The sequence below is a fragment of the Podarcis raffonei genome, chromosome 13 (assembly GCF_027172205.1).
Source record: "Podarcis raffonei isolate rPodRaf1 chromosome 13, rPodRaf1.pri, whole genome shotgun sequence".
NCBI classification, from domain to species: domain Eukaryota; kingdom Metazoa; phylum Chordata; class Lepidosauria; order Squamata; family Lacertidae; genus Podarcis; species Podarcis raffonei.
The window spans coordinates 55472141-55495955 of NC_070614.1; the positions used below are offsets into that span (position 1 = coordinate 55472141).

General features: G+C 48.6%; 1 protein-coding gene across 2 annotated transcripts in view; it reads left to right on the forward strand.

The window, feature by feature from the left end:
- The window catches only part of ACHE (acetylcholinesterase (Cartwright blood group)), a 142772-nt gene that overhangs the window by 28826 nt on the left and 90131 nt on the right, over positions 1-23815 (forward strand). The gene's annotated exons all lie outside the window — the stretch shown is intronic.

Consider the following 23815-nt stretch of genomic DNA (forward strand, 5'->3'; position numbering starts at 1 on the left):
ATTTCATTCCATTTTGGACAATAAGCTTTCGTACAGTTTCGTCTTGCTCAATCTCAAAGGGATGCCTCTGTTCCTAGTGAAACAACATAATTGTTTGGACCAGGGGAGTCGGGGTGACCTTGGACGGTGGAGCTGCTCAGGTTCTGCAGAGAGCTGGATCACCGGCCGCCTCACAACCTCCCTTTGGGCTCCCGGTGTGACTGGCAACCCCAGGCTTAACTCCTGGCTACCACCTTGGGAGCCCCATCCTATGCATGTTGACTCAGGAGTACATGCACTTGTGATGCTGGTGCAATTTGCTCCCAAACAAGGAGGGACAGGATCACAACCCTTGGATGACTTCTGCTTCCTCATGCCAGCCAGACCTTCCCATGAGAAGTGGCAGGGGCCTCCTCACCGTTGTCATTGGAAGTGCAATTCTTTTGCAAGGTCTGTGTGAGGTTCTTCATGGAAGCATTGTAAGAAGCATTGAAGTCTGAGAAGTGAAGCTGCAGGAGCACCTCGTGGTCCACGATAACACTACCATTGCTGAGAAGAGGCAGCAGGAAGGAAGAGGGAGAAATCACTTAGCCACAACCCCAAAGGTGCCCTCAGCCAGCCTGATGTGAGGTCAATGATGGTAGTGGGGGCTGCCGCTTAAAGGGGCGTGGCCACTCACAGCAGGGGGGCCAGGCATGGCACCAAGCAGCACCCTCCTTCCCATACTTGGACCCCAGCTGTATCACTTCTGTGACTCACCTCAGCCGAATCACCTTTACACCCGTGTACCCAGGAATGTCCGCATAGAGGATGTCCATCTGCAAGGAGAGAGAGGTCTCATCTCAGCTGCATGGACAGCAACAGTCGGAAGCACCAACCCACAGCAGGGTCTGCACAGAGGCAGCAGAGCAGCTGCTGTCTGCAAGCATCACCAGCCCTGTGTATCTACTCAGACAGAGCGTGGCTTTGAGGTGTGTGTGAGCAGTCCTAGAATCATAGAATTGTGGAGTTGGAAGGGACCTGAGGATTATTGGGTCCAAATCCTGCAATGCAGGAATTTCCACGGCAGAAGCAGCAACAAAAAACTCTACATGTACAAGATACTAGTTTGCTGATCTGAGAAATACTAAACCCCCCATCCCAGCCGATTCTGGGTCCCTCCTGTGTGCTGAGTAGGGCCTCTCTATCCTGCTCTGCTCCTTTACCTCCTCCACCCGTCCAACACACCTTTGGGGTATCTCCTGTGCTGGGCATGGCTAGTCGGTGGCCCTCCCCCAGCTGTTCTTGGACTCCAGTTCCCAGCAGGCAGCCTGGCCAAAGGGATGGGATGATTATAAAGGCTGGAAGATGACCTTTGCCACTTTAACATTGGTCTTTCAAAAGTGACAATTAGGAAGACGGTTCCTGATGTGTGGATTAGGATTTGAACCATCAGTTCTGAGCTACAAATTACAGAAACAGCTTTCTATACTCATTGCGATGGCTCCATTTCTGAAGCTGGATATCCAGGTATTTCAAATGAGGGAAACCTGACTGTGTTTCCAGACTTGCTGTGAATGAGCTTCACCACTGAGGAATGGAGTATGAATGGGGCCTGGACTCAGAAGTCGCCATAGGGTTTGGGTTTGGGTGTGAGTATTTTGGGGGGTGTCATCTCTCTGTGCACTCCCAGCCACCCCTCACCTGTTCCTCAAAGATCTTCACGAATGTCTTGAAGACAGAAGAGCTGGAATTCGCCATCTCTGGGCTGAACGTCCAAGTCTTCACTGTTACAGAGACATTGATTGTGGCCACAACAGTCACTGTGATCAGAAAGCACAGGAGTCATTGAACATGAAGGTACAGCCACAGTTTCAGATGTGAGGATAAGCATTTCAGGTGTCCATTGAGTCACAGGAGAATTGCAGAGATCATGGAAACAACATAAATCACTGCTGGATCCGCACCAAGTGTGCAGAGAAAGGGCGCTGGTACAGTGTGTGGTGTACACTGGAATGTGCGCGTATCAGCTCAGTGTAGTCTACTCTTGCTGACAGGAACTCTCCAGGTCCTGAGGCAGGTGACATTCTTGTCCATCTGCTGTTGCTCCTGCTGGCATCAGAAGCTTTTTAAACTGCAGGTGTTAGGGGGATGCAAACCAGTTGAGGGCTCATCCACACTTCCATTTGCCTCTGCACTTTCCTGGGGAAAGCAGTTTTTTGCTGAATAGGAACAAATGGCAATTGGTTTTTCCACAAAGAGCAGGTTTCCCAGGGGAAAACAGTGTAGCGAAGGCAGAACTGCTCAGACCTAGTAAGCACAGGACAAGCGGAAAACCCCACAGACCCAGGCTTCCTAGGCATGTGGTCAAGCCTGAGTAGATTGTATATACACCTCCTAAAGATACAACCAGTTTTATACACGGTTGGTATCGAAGTCATCTGCATCCAGAAAAGGTAACGTTCTATATCAAGCCGTGTCCATGGGTGGCTGGAATTTTTCACTTCTTTCTCAGTATTCAGAGACACTTTCAGTCTCTTCATGGGCCAACTACCTTTCACAAGAGTGACAGTGCAAGCAAGTTGAGGTCAGAGGGGTCCCCCAACTTGGTGCCCTTCAGGACTTGATGGGCCACAACTTCAAATCCTCCCTGGCCATTGGCCACGCTCACTGAGGCAGATGGGAGGACAGCCATGTCTGGAGAGCACAATGTTAGGGAAGGCTGGCTTGGGCACTCGTGTCTCAAGACTTCAACGGAGAAACACTCAGGTCATCAAAGAAGCAAGATCACTCCCAACAATGGGAAACACACACTTTGAATCAGCAGGACCACAATTGTTGCCCACCTAGAAAATTGCTACACATATCCAGACATTCTTGAGCTTTTGAATTCAAAGGAAGAACCAGAGGGCAGGAGGTTTGTACTAATAATGCTCAGACTTACCCACTTGGATTTCATTCTTTGCCTCTTCACATCGCTGCCCAGTATAGGGAGATGGGCAGTGACAAAGACCCTCGCCAAGCACTCCTCCATTAAGGCATCCGAGAGGGACAACTGTGGTGGAAGAAGCTGAGCAAGAGGAAGAGAACAGAACATTAACAATATTCAAGAACAAGCCGACAAAAGAGCCCTCATATCAGAATCCAACAATATATATACTGTACCGCTTAAAGCGATTATTTCTAAGAAGTGTCCAGTGAGGCTTGAAGAGAAATACAATTGATAGAATCAATCAGATTTCATCAGAAAATCAAAAAGTGTTGCCTAAATTTCTTACTGAAAACAACAAAGCTTTCACGGGTGCCTGAAGTTCAGTCAAGAAGAGGTCTCAGCCAAGAGGGAATTCCACAGAATTGGGCCACAATTCTGAACACACAGCTCATGGGGGGGGGGGGTGACCTGTGTCCCTGCGTCATGGGGAACCACTCAGAGCCACTCCCACAAAGTCAGGAGTGATCTAACAGGAAAATAACAGTATCAAAAAGTATTGAAGATATCCTAGACTCAAGTTGTTAAAGGTATTGTAAAGCAATACAATAACGTTGTAGTTGGTCCAGTATGGGCAGCATGTGTAAACTGTTAAGCACTGGGATTATGTGCTGGGAGATAAACCTCATTTCCATACGAATTCACAGATACCTACCAGACAAAGTTGTAAGCTGTGAATTAGTCAACGTGTGTACACGAGTAGTAGTGGAAACGGAAAATGCCTTGCTGGTGGAGAATGACAGTGTAGACTGAGAAGACAGGTGTTTTGTGGATGGTTGTTCAGTGGTGGAAGAACTAGACACCACTGTGTACTCAGATGAGGTTACTTGTGATGAAGTCTGCTTCAGGTGTTCAGTGGGTGTGTTTGTTCCTCTGGATAGACTGGGTGCAGTTGTCTTTGAAGGACTGGATGTAAAAGGGGTTGTGGATGGAGTAGCTGTTGTAGTCTTACTACTTGTTGCTGGAGTTTCAGTACTATGCTCACTGGAGGAGGCAGAGAATGTTTTGTGAGAAGACACCTCTGTTGTGGATGGTTGTTCAGTGGTGGAAGAATGAGACACCACTGTGTACTCAGAGGAGGTCCCGTGTGGTGTAGTCAGCTTCAGGTGTTCAGTGGGTGTGTTTATTCTTGTGGATAGACTGGGTGCAGTTGTCTTTGAAGGACTGGATGTAAAAGGGGTCATGGATGGAGTAGGTATTGCAGTCTCATTAGTTGTTCCTGTAGTTTCAGAAGTCACTTCACTGGAGGAGGCAGAGAAGGTTTTGTGAGAAGACACCTCTGTTGTGGATGGTTGTTCAGTGGTGGAAGAATGAGACACCACTGTGTACTCAGAGGAGGTCCCGTGTGGTGTAGTCTGCTTCAGGGGTTCAGTGGGTGTGTTTGTTCCTGTGAATAGGCTGGGTGCAGTTGTCTTTGAAGGCTCAGGACTGGATGTAGAAGGGGTCGTGGATGGAGTAGCTGTTGTAGTCTCACTAGTTGTTGCTGGAGTTTCAGAAGTCACTTCACTGGAGGAGGCAGAGAAGGTTTTGTGAGAAGACACCTCTGTTGTGGATGGTTGTTCAGTGGTGGAAGAATTAGACACCACTGTGTACTCAGAGGTGGTCCCGTGTGGTGTAGTCTGCTTCAGGGGTTCAGTGGGTGTGTTTGTTTTTGTGGATAGGCTCCGTACAGTTCTCTTTGAAGGCTCAGGACTGGATGTAGAAGGTGTTGTGGATGGAGTAGCTGTTGTAGTCTTACTACTTGTTGCTGGAGTTTCAGTACTATGCTCACTGGAGGAGGCAGAGAATGTTTTGTGAGAAGACACCTCTGTTGTGGATGGTTGTTCAGTGGTGGAAGAATGAGACACCACTGTGTACTCAGGGGAGGTCCCGTGTGGTGTAGTCTGCTTCAGGGGTTCAGTGGGTGTGTTTGTTCTTGTGGATAGACTGGGTGCAGTTGTCTTTGAAGGACTGGATGTAGAAGGGGTCGTGGATGGAGTAGCTGTTGTAGTCTCACTAGTTGTTGCTGGAGTTTCAGAAGTCACTTCACTTGAGGAGGAGGAGGATGTTTTCTGAGAAGACACCTCTGTTGTGGATGGTTGTTCAGTGGTGGAGGAATTAGACACCACTGTGTACTCAGAGGAGGTCCCGTGTGGTGTAGTCTGCTTCAGGGGTTCAGTGGGTGTGTTTGTTTTTGTGGATAGGCTCCGTACAGTTGTCTTTGAAGGCTCAGAACTGGATGTAGAAGGGGTCGTGGATGGGGTAGCTGTTGTAGTCTCACTTGTTGTTGCTGGAGTTTCAGTACTATGCTCACTGGAGGAGGCAGAGAATGTTTTCTGAGAAGACACCTCTGTTGTGGATGGTTGTTCAGTGGTGGAAGAATGAGACACCACTGTGTACTCAGAGGAGGTCCCGTGTGGTGTAGTCTGCTTCAGGGGTTCAGTGGGTGTGTTTGTTCCTGTGAATAGGCTGGGTGCAGTTGTATCTGAAGGCTCAGAACTGGATGTAGAAGGGGTCGTGAATGGAGTAGCTGTTGTAGTCTCACTAGTTGTCGCTGGAGTTTCAGAAGTCACTTCACTGGAGGAGGCAGAGGATGTTTTGTGAGAAGACACCTCTGTTGTGGATGGTTGTTCAGTGGTGGAAGAATTAGACACCACTGTGGACTCAGAGGAGCTCCCGTGTGGTGTAGTCTGCTTCAGGGGTTCAGTGGGTGTGTTTGTTCCTGTGGATAGGCTCCGTACAGTTGTCTCTGAAGGCTCAGAACTGGATGTAGAAGAGGTCGTGGATGGAGTAGCTGTTGTAGTCTCACTACTTGTTGCTGGAGTTTCAGAAGTCACTTCACTGGAGGAGGCAGAGGATGTTTTGTGAGAAGACACCTCTGTTGTGGATGGTTGTTCAGTGGTGGAAGAATGAGACACCACTGTGTACTCAGGGGAGGTCCCGTGTGGTGTAGTCTGCTTCAGGGCTTCAGTGGGTGTGTTTGTTCTTGTGGATAGACTGGGTGCAGTTGTCTTTGAAGGACTGGATGTAAAAGGGGTTGTGGATGGAGTAGCTGTTGTAGTCTTACTACTTGTTGCTGGAGTTTCAGTACTATGCTCACTGGAGGAGGCAGAGAATGTTTTCTGAGAAGACACCTCTGTTGTGGATGGTTGTTCAGTGGTGGAAGAATTAGACCCCACTGTGTACTCAGAGGAGGTCCCGTGTGGTGTAGTCTTCTTCAGCGGTTCACTGGGTGTGTTTGTTCCTGTGAATAGGCTGGGTGCAGTTGTCTCTGAAGGCTCAGGACTGGATGTAGAAGGGGTCGTGGATGGAGTAGCTGTTGTAGTCTCACTAGTTGTCGCTGGAGTTTCAGAAGTCACTTCACTGGAGGAGGCAGAGGATGTTTTGTGAGAAGACACCTCTGTTGTGGATGGTTGTTCAGTGGTGGAAGAATTAGACACCACTGTGGACTCAGAGGAGCTCCCGTGTGGTGTAGTCTGCTTCAGGGGTTCAGTGGGTGTGTTTGTTTTTGTGGATAGGCTCCGTACAGTTGTCTTTGAAGGCTCAGGACTGGATGTAGATGTTGTTGTTAATGGAGTAGCTGTTGTAGTCTTACTACTTGTTGCTGGAGTTTCAGTACTATGCTCACCAGAGGAGGCAGAGAATGTTTTGTGAGAAGACACCTCTGTTGTGGATGGTTGTTCAGTGGTGGAAGAATGAGACACCACTGTGTAATCAGGGGATGTCCCGTGTGGTGTAGTCTGCTTCAGGGGTTCAGTGGGTGTGTTTGTTCTTGTGGATAGACTGGGTGCAGTTGTCTTTGAAGGACTGGATGTAGAAGGGGTTGTGGATGGAGTAGCTGTTGTAGTCTCACTAGTTGTCGCTGGAGTTTCAGAAGTCACTTCACTGGAGGAGGCAGAGGATGTTTTGTGAGAAGAAACCTCTGTTGTGGATGGTTGTTCAGTGGTGGAAGAATGAGACACCACTGTGTACTCAGGGGAGGTCCCGTGTGGTGTAGTCTGCTTCAGGGGTTCAGTGGGTGTGTTTGTTCTTGTGGATGGACTGGGTGCAGTTGTCTTTGAAGGACTGGATGTAAAAGGGGTCGTGGATGGAGTAGCTGTTGTAGTCTTAATACTTGTTGCTGGAGTTTCAGTACTATGCTCACTGGAGGAGGCAGAGGATGTTTTGTGAGAAGACACCTCTGTTGTGGATGGTTGTTCAGTGGTGGAAGAATGAGACACCACTGTGTACTCAGAGGAGGTCCCGTGTGGTGTAGTCTGCTTCAGGGGTTCAGTGGGTGTGTTTGTTCCTGTGGATAGGCTCCGTATAGTTGTCTCTGAAGGCTCAGAACTGGATGTAAAAAGGGTCGTGGATGGAGTAGCTGTTGTAGTCTCACTAGTTGTTGCTGGGGTTTCAGAAGTCACTTCACTGGAGGAGGCAGAGAAGGTTTTGTGAGAAGACACCTCTGTTGTGGATGGTTGTTCAGTGGTGGAAGAATTAGACACCACTGTGTACTCAGAGGAGGTCCCGTGTGGTGTAGTCTGCTTCAGGGGTTCAGTGGGTGTGTTTGTTTTTGTGGATCGGCTCCATACAGTTGTCTCTGAAGGCTCAGAACTGGATGTAGAAGGGGTCGTGGATGGAGTAGCTGTTGTAGTCTCACTAGTTGTTGCTGGAGTTTCAGAAGTCACTTCACTGGAGGAGGCAGAGGATGTTTTGTGAGAAGAAAACTCTGTTGTGGATGGTTGTTCAGTGGTGGAAGAAGTAGACACCACTGTGTACTCAGGGGAGGTCCCGTGTGGTGTAGTCTGCTTCAGGGGTTCAGTGGGTGTGTTTGTTTTTGTGGATAGGCTCCGTACAGTTGTCTTTGAAGGCTCAGGACTGGATGTAGAAGGTGTTGTGGATGGAGTAGCTGTTGTAGTCTTACTACTTGTTGCTGGAGTTTCAGTACTATGCTCACTGGAGGAGGCAGAGAATGTTTTGTGAGAAGACACCTCTGTTGTGGATGGTTGTTCAGTGGTGGAAGAATGAGACACCACTGTGTACTCAGGGGAGGTCCCGTGTGGTGTAGTCTGCTTCAGGGGTTCAGTGGGTGTGTTTGTTCTTGTGGATAGACTGGGTGCAGTTGTCTTTGAAGGACTGGATGTAAAAGGGGTTGTGGATGGAGTAGCTGTTGTAGTCTTAATACTTGTTGCTGGAGTTTCAGTACTATGCTCACTGGAGGAGGCAGAGGATGTTTTCTGAGAAGACACCTCTGTTGTGGATGGTTGTTCAGTGGTGGAGGAATTAGACACCACTGTGTACTCAGAGGAGGTCCCGTGTGGTGTAGTCTGCTTCAGGGGTTCAGTGGGTGTGTTTGTTTTTGTGGATAGGCTCCGTACAGTTGTCTTTGAAGGCTCAGAACTGGATGTAGAAGGGGTCGTGGATGGGGTAGCTGTTGTAGTCTCACTTGTTGTTGCTGGAGTTTCAGTACTATGCTCACTGGAGGAGGCAGAGAATGTTTTCTGAGAAGACACCTCTGTTGTGGATGGTTGTTCAGTGGTGGAAGAATGAGACACCACTGTGTACTCAGAGGAGGTCCCGTGTGGTGTAGTCTGCTTCAGGGGTTCAGTGGGTGTGTTTGTTCCTGTGAATAGGCTGGGTGCAGTTGTCTTTGAAGGCTCAGGACTGGATGTAGAAGGGGTCGTGGATGGAGTAGCTGTTGTAGTCTCACTAGTTGTCGTTGGAGTTTCAGAAGTCACTTCACTGGAGGAGGCAGAGGATGTTTTGTGAGAAGACACCTCTGTTGTGGATGGTTGTTCAGTGGTGGAAGAATTAGACACGACTGTATACTCAGAGGTGGTCCCGTGTGGTGTAGTCTGCTTCAGGGGTTCAGTGGGTGTGTTTGTTTTTGTGGATCGGCTCCGTACAGTTGTCTCTGAAGGCTCAGAACTGGATGTAGAAGGGGTCGTGGATGGAGTAGCTGTTGTAGTCTCACTAGTTGTCGCTGGAGTTTCAGAAGTCACTTCACTGGAGGAGGCAGAGGATGTTTTGTGAGAAGACACCTCTGTTGTGGATGTTTGTTCAGTGGTGTAAGAATTAGACACCACTGTGAACTCAGAGGAGCTCCCGTGTGGTGTAGTCTGCTTCAGGGGTTCAGTGGTTGTGTTTGTTCCTGTGGATAGGCTCCGTACAGTTGTCTCTGAAGGCTCAGAACTGGATGTAGAAGGGGTCGTGGATGGAGTAGCTGTTGTAGTCTCACTAGTTGTCGCTGGAATTTCAGAAGTCACTTCACTGGAGGAGGCAGAGGATGTTTTGTGAGAAGACACCTCTGTTGTGGATGGTTGTTCAGTGGTGGAAGAATGAGACACCACTGTGTACTCAGGGGAGGTCCCGTGTGGTGTAGTCTGCTTCAGGGGTTCAATGGGTGTGTTTGTTCTTGTGGATAGACTGGGTGCAGTTGTCTTTGAAGGACTGGATGTAAAAGGGGTTGTGGATGGAGTAGCTGTTGTAGTCTTAATACTTGTTGCTGGAGTTTCAGTACTATGCTCACTGGAGGAGGCAGAGAATGTTTTCTGAGAAGACTCCTCTGTTGTGGATGGTTGTTCAGTGGTGGAAGAATGAGACCCCACTGTGTACTCAGAGGAGGTCCCGTGTGGTGTAGTCTTCTTCAGCGGTTCAGTGGGTGTGTTTGTTCCTGTGAATAGGCTGGGTGCAGTTGTCTCTGAAGGCTCAGGACTGGATGTAGAAGGGGTCGTGGATGGAGTAGCTGTTGTAGTCTCACTAGTTGTTGCTGGAGTTTCAGAAGTCACTTCACTGGAGGAGGCAGAGGATGTTTTGTGAGAAGACACCTCTGTTGTGGATGGTTGTTCAGTGGTGGAAGAATTAGACACCACTGTGTACTCAGAGGAGGTCCCGTGTGGTGTAGTCTGCTTCAGGGGTTCAGTGGGTGTGTTTGTTCTTGTGAATAGACTGGGTGCACTTGTCTTTGAGGGCTCAGGACTGGATGTAGAAGGGGTCGTGGATGGAGTAGCTGTTGTAGTCTCACTAGTTGTCGCTGGAGTTTCAGAAGTCACTTCACTTGAGGAGGCAGAGGATGTTTTGTGAGAAGACACCTCTGTTGTGGATGGTTGTTCAGTGGTGGAAGAATTAGACACGACTGTATACTCAGAGGTGGTCCCGTGTGGTGTAGTCTGCTTCAGGGGTTCAGTGGGTGTGTTTGTTTTTGTGGATCGGCTCCGTACAGTTCTCTCTGAAGGCTCAGAACTGGATGTAGAAGGGGTCGTGGATGGAGTAGCTGTTGTAGTCTCACTAGTTGTCGCTGGAATTTCAGAAGTCACTTCACTGGAGGAGGCAGAGGATGTTTTGTGAGAAGACACCTCTGTTGTGGATGGTTGTTCAGTGGTGGAAGAATGAGACACCACTGTGTACTCAGGGGAGGTCCCGTGTGGTGTAGTCTGCTTCAGGGGTTCAGTGGGTGTGTTTGTTCTTGTGGATAGACTGGGTGCAGTTGTCTTTGAAGGACTGGATGTAAAAGGGGTTGTGGATGGAGTAGCTGTTGTAGTCTTACTACTTGTTGCTGGAGTTTCAGTACTATGCTCACTGGAGGAGGCAGAGAATGTTTTCTGAGAAGACACCTCTGTTGTGGATGGTTGTTCAGTGGTGGAAGAATGAGACACCACTGTGTACTCAGAGGAGGTCCCGTGTGGTGTAGTCTGCTTCAGGGGTTCAGTGGGTGTGTTTGTTCTTGTGGATAGACTGGGTGCAGTTGTCTTTGAAGGACTGGATGTAAAAGGGGTTGTGGATGGAGTAGCTGTTGTAGTCTTACTACTTGTTGCTGGAGTTTCAGTACTATGCTCACTGGAGGAGGCAGAGAATGTTTTCTGAGAAGACACCTCTGTTGTGGATGGTTTTTCAGTGGTGGAAGAATTAGACACCACTGTGTACTCAGAGGAGCTCCCGTGTGGTGTAGTCTGCTTCAGGGGTTCAGTGGGTGTGTTTGTTCTTGTGAATAGACTGGGTGCCGTTGTCTTTGAGGGCTCAGGACTGGATGTAGAAGGGGTCGTGGATGGAGTAGCTGTTGTAGTCTCACTACTTGTTGCTGGAGTTTCAGAAGTCACTTCACTGGAGGAGGCAGAGGATGTTTTGTGAGAAGACACCTCTGTTGTGGATGGTTGTTCAGTGGTGGAAGAATTAGACACCACTGTGTACTCAGAGGAGGTCCCGTGTGGTGTAGTCTGCTTCAGGGGTTCAGTGGGTGTGTTTGTTTTTGTGGATCGGCTCCATACAGTTGTCTCTGAAGGCTCAGAACTGGATGTAGAAGGGGTCGTGGATGGAGTAGCTGTTGTAGTCTCACTAGTTGTTGCTGGAGTTTCAGAAGTCACTTCACTGGAGGAGGCAGAGGATGTTTTGTGAGAAGACAACTCTGTTGTGGATGGTTGTTCAGTGGTGGAAGAATTAGACACCACTGTGGTCTCAGAGGAGCTCCCGTGTGGTGTAGTCTGCTTCAGGGGTTCAGTGGGTGTGTTTGTTCCTGTGGATAGGCTCCGTACAGTTGTATCTGAAGGCTCAGGACTGGATGTAGAAGGGGTCGTGGATGGAGTAGCTGTTGTAGTCTCACTAGTTGTTGCTGGAGTTTCAGAAGTCACTTCACTGGAGGAGGCAGAGGATGTTTTGTGAGAAGACACCTCTGTTGTGGATGGTTGTTCAGTGGTGGAAGAATTAGACACGACTGTGTACTCAGAGGTGGTCTCGTGTGGTGTAGTCTGCTTCAGGGGTTCAGTGGGTGTGTTTGTTTTTGTGGATCGGCTCCGTACAGTTGTCTCTGAAGGCTCAGAACTGGATGTAGAAGGGGTCGTGGATGGAGTAGCTGTTGTAGTCTCACTAGTTGTTGCTGGAGTTTCAGAAGTCACTTCACTGGAGGAGGCAGAGAATGTTTTCTGAGAAGACACCTCTGTTGTGGATGGTTGTTCAGTGGTGGAGGAATTAGACACCACTGTGTACTCAGAGGAGGTCCCGTGTGGTGTAGTCTGCTTCAGGGGTTCAGTGGGTGTGTTTGTTCTTGTGGATAGACTGGGTGCAGTTGTCTTTGAAGGACTGGATGTAAAAGGGGTTGTGGATGGAGTAGCTGTTGTAGTCTTACTACTTGTTGCTGGAGTTTCAGTACTATGCTCACTGGAGGAGGCAGAGAATGTTTTCTGAGAAGACACCTCTGTTGTGGATGGTTGTTCAGTGGTGGAAGAATTAGACACCACTGTGTACTCAGAGGAGGTCCCGTGTGGTGTAGTCTGCTTCAGGGGTTCAGTGGGTGTGTTTGTTTTTGTGGATAGGCTCCGTACAGTTGTCTTTGAAGGCTCAGAACTGGATGTAGAAGGGGTCGTGGATGGGGTAGCTGTTGTAGTCTCACTTGTTGTTGCTGGAGTTTCAGTACTATGCTCACTGGAGGAGGCAGAGAATGTTTTCTGAGAAGACACCTCTGTTGTGGATGGTTGTTCAGTGGTGGAAGAATGAGACACCACTGTGTACTCAGAGGAGGTCCCGTGTGGTGTAGTCTGCTTCAGGGGTTCAGTGGGTGTGTTTGTTCCTGTGAATAGGCTGGGTGCAGTTGTCTTTGAAGGCTCAGGACTGGATGTAGAAGGGGTCGTGGATGGAGTAGCTGTTGTAGTCTCACTAGTTGTCGCTGGAGTTTCAGAAGTCACTTCACTGGAGGAGGCAGAGGATGTTTTGTGAGAAGACACCTCTGTTGTGGATGGTTGTTCAGTGGTGGAAGAATTAGACACCACTGTGTACTCAGAGGAGGTCCCGTGTGGTGTAGTCTGCTTCAGGGGTTCAGTGGGTGTGTTTGTTCCTGTGAATAGGCTGGGTGCAGTTGTATCTGAAGGCTCAGAACTGGATGTAGAAGGGGTCGTGGATGGAGTAGCTGTTGTAGTCTCACTAGTTGTCGTTGGAGTTTCAGAAGTCACTTCACTGGAGGAGGCAGAGGATGTTTTGTGAGAAGACACCTCTGTTGTGGATGGTTGTTCAGTGGTGGAAGAATTAGACACGACTGTATACTCAGAGGTGGTCCCGTGTGGTGTAGTCTGCTTCAGGGGTTCAGTGGGTGTGCTTGTTCCTGTGAATAGGCTGGGTGCAGTTGTCTCTGAAGGCTCAGGACTGGATGTAGAAGGGGTCGTGGATGGAGTAGCTGTTGTAGTCTCACTAGTTGTCGCTGGAATTTCAGAAGTCACTTCACTGGAGGAGGCAGAGGATGTTTTGTGAGAAGACACCTCTGTTGTGGATGGTTGTTCAGTGGTGGAAGAATGAGACACCACTGTGTACTCAGGGGAGGTCCCGTGTGGTGTAGTCTGCTTCAGGGGTTCAATGGGTGTGTTTGTTCTTGTGGATAGACTGGGTGCAGTTGTCTTTGAAGGACTGGATGTAAAAGGGGTTGTGGATGGAGTTGCTGTTGTAGTCTTAATACTTGTTGCTGGAGTTTCAGTACTATGCTCACTGGAGGAGGCAGAGAATGTTTTCTGAGAAGACTCCTCTGTTGTGGATGGTTGTTCAGTGGTGGAAGAATGAGACCCCACTGTGTACTCAGAGGAGGTCCCGTGTGGTGTAGTCTTCTTCAGCGGTTCAGTGGGTGTGTTTGTTCCTGTGAATAGGCTGGGTGCAGTTGTCTCTGAAGGCTCAGGACTGGATGTAGAAGGGGTCGTGGATGGAGTAGCTGTTGTAGTCTCACTAGTTGTTGCTGGAGTTTCAGAAGTCACTTCACTGGAGGAGGCAGAGGATGTTTTGTGAGAAGACACCTCTGTTGTGGATGGTTGTTCAGTGGTGGAAGAATTAGACACCACTGTGTACTCAGAGGAGGTCCCGTGTGGTGTAGTCTGCTTCAGGGGTTCAGTGGGTGTGTTTGTTCTTGTGAATAGACTGGGTGCAGTTGTCTTTGAGGGCTCAGGACTGGATGTAGAAGGGGTCGTGGATGGAGTAGCTGTTGTAGTCTCACTAGTTGTCGCTGGAGTTTCAGAAGTCACTTCACTTGAGGAGGCAGAGGATGTTTTGTGAGAAGACACCTCTGTTGTGGATGGTTGTTCAGTGATGGAAGAATGAGACACCACTGTGTACTCAGGGGAGGTCCCGTGTGGTGTAGTCTGCTTCAGGGGTTCAGTGGGTGTGTTTGTTTTTGTGGATCGGCTCCGTACAGTTCTCTCTGAAGGCTCAGAACTGGATGTAGAAGGGGTCGTGGATGGAGTAGCTGTTGTAGTCTCACTAGTTGTCGCTGGAATTTCAGAAGTCACTTCACTGGAGGAGGCAGAGGATGTTTTGTGAGAAGACACCTCTGTTGTGGATGGTTGTTCAGTGGTGGAAGAATGAGACACCACTGTGTACTCAGGGGAGGTCCCGTGTGGTGTAGTCTGCTTCAGGGGTTCAGTGGGTGTGTTTGTTCTTGTGGATAGACTGGGTGCAGTTGTCTTTGAAGGACTGGATGTAAAAGGGGTTGTGGATGGAGTAGCTGTTGTAGTCTTACTACTTGTTGCTGGAGTTTCAGTACTATGCTCACTGGAGGAGGCAGAGAATGTTTTCTGAGAAGACACCTCTGTTGTGGATGGTTGTTCAGTGGTGGAAGAATGAGACACCACTGTGTACTCAGGGGAGGTCCCGTGTGGTGTAGTCTGCTTCAGGGGTTCAGTGGGTGTGTTTGTTCTTGTGGATAGACTGGGTGCAGTTGTCTTTGAAGGACTGGATGTAAAAGGGGTTGTGGATGGAGTAGCTGTTGTAGTCTTACTACTTGTTGCTGGAGTTTCAGTACTATGCTCACTGGAGGAGGCAGAGAATGTTTTCTGAGAAGACACCTCTGTTGTGGATGGTTTTTCAGTGGTGGAAGAATTAGACACCACTGTGTACTCAGAGGAGCTCCCGTGTGGTGTAGTCTGCTTCAGGGGTTCAGTGGGTGTGTTTGTTCTTGTGAATAGACTGGGTGCCGTTGTCTTTGAGGGCTCAGGACTGGATGTAGAAGGGGTCGTGGATGGAGTAGCTGTTGTAGTCTCACTAGTTGTTGCTGGAGTTTCAGAAGTCACTTCACTGGAGGAGGCAGAGGATGTTTTGTGAGAAGACACCTCTGTTGTGGATGGTTGTTCAGTGGTGGAAGAATTAGACACCACTGTGTACTCAGAGGAGGTCCCGTGTGGTGTAGTCTGCTTCAGGGGTTCAGTGGGTGTGTTTGTTTTTGTGGATCGGCTCCATACAGTTGTCTCTGAAGGCTCAGAACTGGATGTAGAAGGGGTCGTGGATGGAGTAGCTGTTGTAGTCTCACTAGTTGTTGCTGGAGTTTCAGAAGTCACTTCACTGGAGGAGGCAGAGGATGTTTTGTGAGAAGACAACTCTGTTGTGGATGGTTGTTCAGTGGTGGAAGAATTAGACACCACTGTGGTCTCAGAGGAGCTCCCGTGTGGTGTAGTCTGCTTCAGGGGTTCAGTGGGTGTGTTTGTTTTTGTGGATAGGCTCCGTACAGTTGTATCTGAAGGCTCAGGACTGGATGTAGAAGGGGTCGTGGATGGAGTAGCTGTTGTAGTCTCACTAGTTGTTGCTGGAGTTTCAGAAGTCACTTCACTGGAGGAGGCAGAGGATGTTTTGTGAGAAGACACCTCTGTTGTGGATGGTTGTTCAGTGGTGGAAGAATTAGACACGACTGTGTACTCAGAGGTGGTCTCGTGTGGTGTAGTCTGCTTCAGGGGTTCAGTGGGTGTGTTTGTTTTTGTGGATCGGCTCCGTACAGTTGTCTCTGAAGGCTCAGAACTGGATGTAGAAGGGGTCGTGGATGGAGTAGCTGTTGTAGTCTCACTAGTTGTTGCTGGAGTTTCAGAAGTCACTTCACTGGAGGAGGCAGAGAATGTTTTCTGAGAAGACACCTCTGTTGTGGATGGTTGTTCAGTGGTGGAGGAATTAGACACCACTGTGTACTCAGAGGAGGTCCCGTGTGGTGTAGTCTGCTTCAGGGGTTCAGTGGGTGTGTTTGTTCTTGTGGATAGACTGGGTGCAGTTGTCTTTGAAGGACTGGATGTAAAAGGGGTTGTGGATGGAGTAGCTGTTGTAGTCTTACTACTTGTTGCTGGAGTTTCAGTACTATGCTCACTGGGGGAGGCAGAGAATGTTTTCTGAGAAGACACCTCTGTTGTGGATGGTTGTTCAGTGGTGGAAGAATTAGACACCACTGTGTACTCAGAGGAGGTCCCGTGTGGTGTAGTCTGCTTCAGGGGTTCAGTGGGTGTGTTTGTTTTTGTGGATAGGCTCCGTACAGTTGTCTTTGAAGGCTCAGAACTGGATGTAGAAGGGGTCGTGGATGGGGTAGCTGTTGTAGTCTCACTTGTTGTTGCTGGAGTTTCAGTACTATGCTCACTGGAGGAGGCAGAGAATGTTTTCTGAGAAGACACCTCTGTTGTGGATGGTTGTTCAGTGGTGGAAGAATGAGACACCACTGTGTACTCAGAGGAGGTCCCGTGTGGTGTAGTCTGCTTCAGGGGTTCAGTGGGTGTGTTTGTTCCTGTGAATAGGCTGGGTGCAGTTGTATCTGAAGGCTCAGAACTGGATGTAGAAGGGGTCGTGGATGGAGTAGCTGTTGTAGTCTCACTAGTTGTCGTTGGAGTTTCAGAAGTCACTTCACTGGAGGAGGCAGAGGATGTTTTGTGAGAAGACACCTCTGTTGTGGATGGTTGTTCAGTGGTGGAAGAATTAGACACGACTGTATACTCAGAGGTGGTCCCGTGTGGTGTAGTCTGCTTCAGGGGTTCAGTGGGTGTGTTTGTTCCTGTGAATAGGCTGGGTGCAGTTGTCTCTGAAGGCTCAGGACTGGATGTAGAAGGGGTCGTGGATGGAGTAGCTGTTGTAGTCTCACTAGTTGTCGCTGGAGTTTCAGAAGTCACTTCACTTGAGGAGGCAGAGGATGTTTTGTGAGAAGACACCTCTGTTGTGGATGGTTGTTCAGTGATGGAAGAATGAGACACCACTGTGTACTCAGGGGAGGTCCCGTGTGGTGTAGTCTGCTTCAGGGGTTCAGTGGGTGTGTTTGTTTTTGTGGATCGGCTCCGTACAGTTCTCTCTGAAGGCTCAGAACTGGATGTAGAAGGGGTCGTGGATGGAGTAGCTGTTGTAGTCTCACTAGTTGTCGCTGGAATTTCAGAAGTCACTTCACTGGAGGAGGCAGAGGATGTTTTGTGAGAAGACACCTCTGTTGTGGATGGTTGTTCAGTGGTGGAAGAATGAGACACCACTGTGTACTCAGGGGAGGTCCCGTGTGGTGTAGTCTGCTTCAGGGGTTCAATGGGTGTGTTTGTTCTTGTGGATAGACTGGGTGCAGTTGTCTTTGAAGGACTGGATGTAAAAGGGGTTGTGGATGGAGTAGCTGTTGTAGTCTTAATACTTGTTGCTGGAGTTTCAGTACTATGCTCACTGGAGGAGGCAGAGAATGTTTTCTGAGAAGACACCTCTGTTGTGGATGGTTGTTCAGTGGTGGAAGAATGAGACCCCACTGTGTACTCAGAGGAGGTCCCGTGTGGTGTAGTCTTCTTCAGCGGTTCAGTGGGTGTGTTTGTTCCTGTGAATAGGCTGGGTGCAGTTGTCTCTGAAGGCTCAGGACTGGATGTAGAAGGGGTCGTGGATGGAGTAGCTGTTGTAGTCTCACTAGTTGTCGCTGGAGTTTCAGAAGTCACTTCACTTGAGGAGGCAGAGGATGTTTTGTGAGAAGACACCTCTGTTGTGGATGGTTGTTCAGTGATGGAAGAATGAGACACCACTGTGTACTCAGGGGAGGTCCCGTGTGGTGTAGTCTGCTTCAGGGGTTCAGTGGGTGTGTTTGTTTTTGTGGATAGGCTGGGTGCCGTTGTCTTTGAGGGCTCAGGACTGGATGTAGAAGGGGTCGTGGATGGAGTAGCTGTTGTAGTCTCACTACTTGTTGCTGGAGTTTCAGAAGTCACTTCACTGGAGGAGGCAGAGGATGTTTTGTGAGAAGACACCTCTGTTGTGGATGGTTGTTCAGTGGTGGAAGAATTAGACACCACTGTGTACTCAGAGGAGGTCCCGTGTGGTGTAGTCTGCTTCAGGGGTTCAGTGGGTGTGTTTGTTTTTGTGGATCGGCTCCATACAGTTGTCTCTGAAGGCTCAGAACTGGATGTAGAAGGGGTCGTGGATGGAGTAGCTGTTGTAGTCTCACTAGTTGTTGCTGGAGTTTCAGAAGTCACTTCACTGGAGGAGGCAGAGGATGTTTTGTGAGAAGACAACTCTGTTGTGGATGGTTGTTCAGTGGTGGAAGAATTAGACACCACTGTGGTCTCAGAGGAGCTCCCGTGTGGTGTAGTCTGCTTCAGGGGTTCAGTGGGTGTGTTTGTTCCTGTGGATAGGCTCCGTACAGTTGTATCTGAAGGCTCAGGACTGGATGTAGAAGGGGTCGTGGATGGAGTAGCTGTTGTAGTCTCACTAGTTGTTGCTGGAGTTTCAGAAGTCACTTCACTGGAGGAGGCAGAGGATGTTTTGTGAGAAGACACCTCTGTTGTGGATGGTTGTTCAGTGCTGGAAGAATTAGACACGACTGTGTACTCAGAGGTGGTCTCGTGTGGTGTAGTCTGCTTCAGGGGTTCAGTGGGTGTGTTTGTTTTTGTGGATCGGCTCCGTACAGTTGTCTCTGAAGGCTCAGAACTGGATGTAGAAGGGGTCGTGGATGGAGTAGCTGTTGTAGTCTCACTAGTTGTTGCTGGAGTTTCAGAAGTCACTTCACTGGAGGAGGCAGAGAATGTTTTCTGAGAAGACACCTCTGTTGTGGATGGTTGTTCAGTGGTGGAGGAATTAGACACCACTGTGTACTCAGAGGAGGTCCCGTGTGGTGTAGTCTGCTTCAGGGGTTCAGTGGGTGTGTTTGTTCTTGTGGATAGACTGGGTGCAGTTGTCTTTGAAGGACTGGATGTAAAAGGGGTTGTGGATGGAGTAGCTGTTGTAGTCTTACTACTTGTTGCTGGAGTTTCAGTACTATGCTCACTGGAGGAGGCAGAGAATGTTTTCTGAGAAGACACCTCTGTTGTGGATGGTTGTTCAGTGGTGGAAGAATTAGACACCACTGTGTACTCAGAGGAGCTCCCGTGTGGTGTAGTCTGCTTCAGGGGTTCAGTGGGTGTGTTTGTTTTTGTGGATAGGCTGGGTGCCGTTGTCTTTGAGGGCTCAGGACTGGATGTAGAAGAGGTCGTGGATGGAGTAGCTGTTGTAGTCTCACTAGTTGTCGCTGGAGTTTCAGAAGTCACTTCACTGGAGGAGGCAGAGGATGTTTTGTGAGAAGACACCTCTGTTGTGGATGGTTGTTCAGTGGTGGAAGAATTAGACACGACTGTATACTCAGAGGTGGTCCCGTGTGGTGTAGTCTGCTTCAGGGGTTCAGTGGGTGTGTTTGTTCCTGTGGATAGACTGGGTGCAGTTGTCTTTGAAGGCTCAGAATTGGATGTAGAAGGGATCGTGAATGGAGTAGCTGTTGCAGTCTCACTAGTTGTCGCTGGAGTTTCAGAAGTCACTTCACTGGAGGAGGCAGAGGATGTTTTGTGAGAAGACATCTCTGTTGTGGATGGTTGTTCAGTGTTGGAAGAATTAGACACCACTGTGTACTCAGTGGAGGTCCCGTGTGGTGTAGTCTGCTTCAGGTGCTCAGTGGGTGTGTTTGTTCTTGTGGATAGACTGGGTGCAGTTGTCTCTTCAGGCTCCGGACCGGATGTAAAAGAAGTCGTATGTGAAGAACCCGTTGTCGTATTATTATTTTTTTTTGGAGTTTCTGTAGTCAAGTCACTGGAGGAGACTGACATGCTTGACTGTGAAAACTCCTTTGTGGATGGTTGCTCAGTGGTGGAAGAACTAGGCATCAATGTGGACTCAGTTGAAGTATCTTTTGGTGTAGCATGCGAGAAATGGTCAGTGCGTGTGTTGGTAATTGAGGAATGAGTGGGTGTAGTTGTGTCAGAAAGCTGATGACTGGATGTCGTAGATGAAGAACGTGTTGTCTCTGTGGATGAAAAATAGTTCTATCAATTACTTCTCTTTGTGAATTAATTAATAAATGAATTGCCTAAATCAGTATATCCAACGTGCAGGCCTCAACACACTCCCCAGTAAGCGATAGCCCCCAGCATAGTTTAAAACATAGAATCATGCAGCAGAATATAGGCTTCTATACCACGTCAGTATCTCATTTAGTTTGCTTATAGCACTGCGCCATTTCTACCCCTTTTGTAATAAACAGACCACAGTAAGTTTAAAACAGCTTTCCTAGAAATACTTCAAAGGTCATCTTCACGCCTTGAGCCAAGGAGCAACAAGTAAACACAGGTAGAACATCTTGAGTTACACTATGTAGAAAAATGTTTATAAGGACACAGTGGGAGCCTGGAGCACCAGGCCAGACCTCCATTTGTTCCTGAGCTCACATAGTAGACCGAGTGAAGAAAGAAGCTTCATATCCTCCTTCTTCAGAGGTAATGGGGCATGACCCAAATGAGTCTAAGGATACAATTCCGTGGTTGTATTAAATATTAGGTAGCCCAGGCTTGCTTGTTATATTTAACTGCAATTTCCCACAGTCTCAACAGTTGTGTTTGGAGTCCCTGTAGTGAGCTTACTGGAAGGGACAGACAATGTTGACTGAGAAGACATCTTATTTGTGGATGGCTGCTCACTGGTGGAAGAACTAGATGTCTCTGTGGGCTCATTTGAGGTCTCTTCTTGTGTACTATACCTCAAGGGAGGGAGGCTGAGGTAGGAGTTAGCGACCAGCAGCAGTCAAAGTTAGCCCAGTGCAGATCCTAGGAGCTTGGGACCAGAGCTTGCGACCAGACCTCTCAAACAGGGGTGTTTGCAAGGGCATTTAGCAGGGGAGTTTAAGGGGGAGGCCCAGAGTTCTGTCTCTTGATGTACAGAGGACCAGATGTATGGAGGGTGAGGGAGCTGCTGCAGTGACCTGTTACACCTGTGCCATGTTTGTCATTCTGCCAGAGAACAAGCAACTGTACACTTATAGCAAGTGCAAGCTGGTTGTCTTGCTGGAAGAGAAGTTGCAGCAACTTGAGGCCTGCCCAGCCACACCTCAAGCGACAGGACAACATGCAGAGTTACTTGATAGATCTGAGTTGACTGAGATTGAGCACCAAGAGGGATGCAGTGTCCCCAAGTGGAAAAAGATTGTCCATTGCAAGAGTCTAACCCCTGGAGGAATGTGATGCACAGAAGTAGGGCAGTCACAAACCACACTTGGTCTTAGAGTTGCAAAATCACCTCTATGCTCTCACCTTGGACACTGATTCTGGGCCAGAGGAGCTAGGACAGCAGTTGCCAACCTCAGAAGACACGAAGGTGGCTGTGAAAGCTACAGCGCACAGAACGATTATTGTCATCCCCCAGAGGAGAAAGAGACAGGAGGAGATGGATTCGTAGGAGTCTTTTTCCATTCTTAATCTAACCCCATCAGATCCAAGGCTACTGACCGTGGATGAGTATGCTAATGCCCTTGCTACCTTTCGTGGAGATGACAGTATAGAAAGGGAATTGCAGCCTAGAGATGACAAGCTGGGAGGAAGGAGTAGGAAGTACTCAAACCATAAGTTTCCGGCCTTTGTAACTTATCCCAGCAATTTCAAAATAAGCTCCAATAAACAAGAGGGGAAGACTCAAGAAGAACAGAAGCAGACCCCAGGACACTCCAAGCAGCCTTTGGAAGGCATAGCCCATAGAATGATTCTGCTACTCCCTACAGAAGGAGGAGACAAGTTGTGTATGTTTAGTCTGGAAAGCAGATATGATAGCCATCTTCAAATACCTAAAGCTCGTTTTCTGCTGCAGAGGGGAGGACCCAAATCAATGGATTAAAGTTACAAAAAACGAGATTCCAATCAAACATTAGGAAGAACTATCTGTTGGTAAGAGCTTGTCAGCTGTGGAACGGGCTCCATTGGGAGGTGTGGACTCCCCTTCTTCAGAGGCTTTTAAGCAGAGGCTGGATGGCCACCTGTCATGGATGCTTTAGCTGAGATTCCTGCCTTGCAGACGGTTGGACTAAACGAGTCCCGGGTTGCCATCCAATTCTCCAATTCCTTTATTATTTGACCCCTTTTGGACTACTGTGTACAGTTCTTATCACCTCAAATATGATATGGTAGATTTGGAAAAGGTTCAGACAAAGTCAACTGAAACAATCAAAGGGACGGAGTGAAAAGTCCCTATGAAGAAAGGGACTTTTTAGTTTAGAAAAGGTGAGTAAGAGGCAACATAATAGAAGTTTGTTCGAATCATGCGTGGCATGGAGAAATTGGACAGAGGAAAGTATTTCTCCACCTCTCTTAATGCTTGAACCTGTGGACATCCAAAGAAGCAGAATGTTGGAAGATTTAGGACAGATCATTTATTATTATTATTATTTACACAGCACGAAGTTAAACTGTGGAACTCCCTCCCACAGGAGACTGGGATGGCCACCAACTTGGATGGCTTTAAAAGAGGACAGGGCAAATTCATGAAGGAGAGGGTTATCAAAGGCTACTAGCCAAGATGGCTTGGCTCTGCCTCCGCAGACAGAAGCACTAACGCTTCTGAATCAAGGACACAAGTATGGGATGGAGGGTGGACCTGGCTTGGCAGCAGAACAGGTGAAAGGGATCTAGGTGTCTCATTGGTTTCTCACAAGCTAACTCTAAGCCAGCAACGTGAAGCAGCTGTGTAAAAAGCTAACACAATCAAAGGCGACATAAACAGGCGCTCACAATATCATAACAAGTCCAGATCGCAAGAAGCAATAGATTCACTCTATTCTATGCTTGTCAGGCTGTGTCTGGTTCTGGGTGCCACCTTTTAAGAAGGACAAAGTTGAAGGTGACCAGGATGGAAACAAAGACCATGGCTCAGTCAGCATGAGACTCTTCATTTCTGGGTTATGGGTTCGAGCCCCACGTTGGGCAAAAGATTCCTGCATCGCAGGGGTGGACTGGATGACTCTCGGGATCCCTTCCAAGCCTATGAATTTATGATTCTACAGGGATTGACTGAAAGAACTGGTTAGGTTGGCCCCTGGCAAAGGGAAGGGGAAAGGGACTCATGGTGACAGCAGTCTCGTAATGCTTACAGGGGTGCCATGGAAAAGATGGTGCCGACTCATGTTTTCTGCCATTCCAGAAGAGCAGGACTAGTACCAGTGGGTGGAATTGGCAGGGAAATGGCAGATTCTGGCTGAGCAAGAGCAGGAGCTTCCCAATGGCATGAGCTGCTTGGCAGGGGAATATTGAGCGCCTCAGGTGGTGATGGTGGGCTCCCAGTCACTGGAGGGATATCAAGCAAAGAAGGGGCTGCCCCCTTGTCAGGGAAAAAGCAACTGCTGCAGGACACATGAATGGCAGGTCTCCCACTGTAGGGTTTCACTAGATGACCTCCTAGATCTCTTCCAATCCTAAAATTCTGTTATTCCAACTGTCAAGCTAAAAGAAGCTATGGACACTTTACAGCTACTGTTTAAAGTGTGTCAGGGGGAAACTGAACACTCTGGTCACATATCCTGTGGAGACCAAATGTGGAAATCGATGGCCTTGTCTGTCTGTTTCTGAGAATGTGCCTCCAGACCCAAGCGGTTCCTGGAGCTTTCGCTCTGCTTGATCTCTGTCTCTTGCCACCCTGGCCTCTTTCCAGAGGAAGTGCCAGGTACAAATCCAATAATTAAAGACCTCATTAAGAACAAGCACAGGCCCCGCTCCTTTCTCAGAGAAAACCCACTCTTTAGCTCTAAATCGGAACAGACAGCAATCCATGAAAAACCCGAATTCATACCATGCAACTGTCCCGTGTTAAGCGGGGCATCCTAGGCTGACAGAAGCCTCACTGGCTTCCAATTCCAATCCTGGATGTCTTGTTTTGGCTCCTGTGCTCTGGCCACACCACAGAACGGGACCAAAA